Consider the following 3,928-nt stretch of genomic DNA (forward strand, 5'->3'; position numbering starts at 1 on the left):
ACAGAGGAATTAATATATTAATTGATAAAAATGTTTAGCTAAAAATTAATGATTTCATTTAAAAATCTACGCTCTGTGATTCTAAAAGTCTCTTTGTTTTTTTAGCAATGCACTTTAGTCGACTTTCTTTTCCTTCAAAAGTAAAAGCGAAGACATATTAGATCATTTCTTTTATAAATTGAATTGAAAAATAAAATAAATATTCCATTAATTTTTATTTAAAAATATAACGATAAAAGTCTTGCAAGTAATAATCGGAGTAACGATTACTATTTACAAACGATTACTCCGATTATTACTTTACCATTATTTACTTTTACTAGTTTACTATAATTTTCTTAATTAATATTTTCATTTATTTAAATAATATAGTAACATCATATATATAAAATAAAAAAGCTATGAAACGAAACAAAATGATATTAAAAACAAAATACTTGATATTCTAAATCACTGTCGCTATCACTCTCTATCATTACATATGCATCACTCTCTTCATTTGTTTTAAATAATAAAATTAAACATTCATTGACATAATTTTCTTACTAACTCACGAAAGAATAATACTTTTACACGTAGAAATAAAATTCAACGAAAAACGATACTATTACGAAAAGTGCTCTCATTTTCTCCTTACGCCTCAACGAACTCTAAGATTTTGATCTCTAACATTTCGTTAAATAGAACCTTCGTATTCGAAAATGTAAACACAATGAAGACATGGATAAAACATCGACATCAATTTTCGAGTCAGTTCGCGGTTGGATTTCGACTTGTAAACATCTGCGGCCTTAAACGGTGAGTGAAAATCAATAAATATTCATTGAACGTTTCGATCTCCATAAATCAACAATTACCAAATGGTGAGACCTTGCCAATCGATATTACTTTCTTTATAAATTTTCTATCATTATTTTTCTACGATGTGGATATTTATATCGTAGATAATTATCAATCTTAATATCTGTTTAAACAAAAACTTTTACCTATACGTATAAATTCAATTAAAAAGGAACAATATATATATATATATATATATATATATATATATATATTAAGTTTGTAGAACGAACATAAATACTTTTTCGAAAATCATAATAAATATCTTCAAAAAATATGTAGATATATATACATATATATATATATTTTTTTTTTTTGGTTAATTTTCTTTTATTACACGTATCTTTATCAAGTAGAAAAAGAAAGAAAAGAAAAGAAAAGAAAAAGGAATTTATAGTCACTCGCCAACCCCCGATTGTTAGGTTAAGCGTTTGGGAGAGTAATACTTATATAAAACAAGGTATAACTTACCAAGATTGATACGATACTGATGTGCATATGTACGCATTACGGTGGGGACAAATTCCCCTATTGCGCTTGTAGTTCATATTTAATCCATATATGTCGCTGAAATCGCAACGAAAGATGGCGAATATGACGTAATACGTAATACGTAAGAAAATTCACCAATCAGAATGGACTATTCTCCAATCTACATTTTTCTACTGTAAGAATGAAATTTTCATGGTATACGTCTTCTTTACAACCAATCACAATTTATCACGTGTACGCGCTTTAGTTTGAAATTTAACATCAAAAGCTAATGAATTTACATCTTTACGATAAATGTCTTTCAATAAATGAAGAATCATAATCGATATTGTAATATGTTTAAAAAATACACATACACGCGCACACACATACACACATACATATATACAAATGCAACATTTTACGTTTTAGTCAAACGCAATTCGTTTCACGACACGAGGTATATTCTTTTAAATATGTTAAATGTAAATGATTTTAATATTTGTATATCCGAACAGATACGATACTTCGTGTAAAATTCTCAATTTAATAAAAAAACTTGTTAGTAGTAATAGTCATACTTATTGTTAGATGAAACGAGAAATCGTATCGATCATTTCTAGGTTAAGCCATTGTAAACAGAGAGAGAGAGAGAGAGAGAGAGAGAGAGAGAGAGAGAGAGAGAGAGAAAGATTCTTTTTCCTCCCTTATCGATCGAATCGAACGTTTTAAAGGAATAATTATGCGTCACGAGTTCTATTACGTCTTTCAGATTTGACTAAGTCTTAACACCTTACCGAATTTGTGTGCGCTCGGTTGTGAAAGCCTTACCATTCGTAATATTTGCTTTCAAACATCGCCGTTAAATGCGTGACAACGTACGCGATTGGTTGGACGTTTAAACGTAATCCATAAGAATTACATCCTTACGAAATTTTCCTATATCAAATTACGACATATGCCTTGCGATCGAAAAAAAAGAAAAAGAATACAATGTAATCGATTTTGACGAGGAAACATTAATTGCGTTCCTTACGATTTACGTATCCAACACATTACAAAACACAGACTTCGTTATTACGTCTTCGATGGCCGTAAAATCATCGTTAATCGTTTGACGAAGTCGTTCGTGATGGTATCGTATGATATCCGACGTAAGCGCAACGTATTCGTCGTAACACGTAACGCCATCTACTTAATGAGCTTAACGCAATCTTATCGACCGTACATTGGTACGAACAGCGACGCTCTATGTATAACATAACGCGTCGTTGTTTTTAACGGTGCACACTAGCGCCATCGCGTTAACGGTGCCGGCGCAAAGAAGAAACGACTCAGACCGTGTCACGCCGCGCAATACGCCGGTCGATTCGCGTTCCCATTCGTTCGTTTCACTTGTATTATTTCTCTGGATAACGCGGAGATATCTCAACCTGTAATATTTCAAGTTCGACGATTGTGTGACAAATAATATATACATATAGATTTCTCTTCAAGTTTATTACGACGATTACGTAGTCGACATATTCTTTCCTTTCTTTCACTTTTTTTTTTTTCTTTTCAATAGAAAAGGCGAAGATATATCAAACGTACGTCGTACTCTACGAAACATATTTTTCAATCTGTTTTTCTCTCTTTTTATCTCTGCTATCATTTCTCTCTCTCTCTCTCTCTCTCTCTCTCTCTCTCTCTCGTATGCTCACTAGCTGTCTCGCTCTAACTCACGCTTATTTTCTTCTGCCCTTCTCTCTCTCTCCCTATTTCTTTCTCTTTCTCATCTATATACGAGCATCGTTGACTCGTGCTATGCGGATACCCCGATAGAATCGCCGCCACCGTTGCTGCCGCTACCGTGTCACATGGGGCGAGACTCTTTCTGTCTCTCTTTCTCTTTCTCTCTCTCTCTCTCTCTCTCTTTCTCTCTGTCTAAAGGCGTCATATCGTCGTAGAACGCGTACCCGACGAGATAGTAATCCTCATTATTGTTGGCAGCCGTGACTCTAACGGTGGAAAGAAACGAAGAAGACTAAATATTCTCTCTCTCTCTCTCTCTGTTTTTTCATCTATCTATCTCTCTCCATCTCTCTCTCACTTTCATTTTTCTCATTTCACGAGACATCTTCCTGTTTCCATCTTTCTCTACCCTTTCTTTCTTTCTTTCTCTCTCTTCTCTTTCTCTCTCTCTCTCTCTCTCTCTCTTTCTATCTCCCAATTCAATCTCCTATCCTTGTCGTTCTTATTAGCGATTGCTTACTCGCTCACTCGCTCACTCGTTCGCTCGTTGGTTGGCTTGGTTGACCGGCCAAGTCTATCTCTCTCTCTCTCTCTCTCTCGTACTATCTCTCGCTTCCTCCACCACACGCTTACTTCTATCTCCTTCTCTCTGTCTCTCTATCTCTTTCTCTCTTTCTCTACCTATCTCTTTTATACCTTTTCATTGCCTCCCTTCCGTGCAGTGTCCTGTAGCGCGTGAGACCGTTACTACGCTCGTTTATATTTTCGTGGTAATATACAGTGGTAAATTGTGCGCGAAGTGAGCCGTCCGGGAGAGTCAAAGACAGACAGAGATAGAGAGACGTACACACACCCATCCACCCACCTACCCACACATACATAC

At 34.8% G+C, this 3,928-nt stretch overlaps 1 protein-coding gene across 3 annotated transcripts in view; it reads left to right on the forward strand.

Moving 5' to 3' along the window:
• Positions 1–2,640: 2,640 nt before the first annotated feature.
• Positions 2,641–3,928, forward strand: part of LOC122634944 (E3 ubiquitin-protein ligase AMFR-like) — a 43,466-nt gene continuing 42,178 nt past the window's right edge. For all 3 annotated transcript variants that reach the window (XM_043824492.1, XM_043824493.1, XM_043824494.1), the window contains exon 1: positions 2,641–2,900. The gene's annotated coding sequence lies outside the window, so the exon portion shown is untranslated. The remainder of the gene's footprint in view (positions 2,901–3,928) is intronic.

This window comes from Vespula pensylvanica, chromosome 16, assembly GCF_014466175.1.
Source record: "Vespula pensylvanica isolate Volc-1 chromosome 16, ASM1446617v1, whole genome shotgun sequence".
NCBI classification, from domain to species: Eukaryota; Metazoa; Arthropoda; class Insecta; order Hymenoptera; family Vespidae; genus Vespula; species Vespula pensylvanica.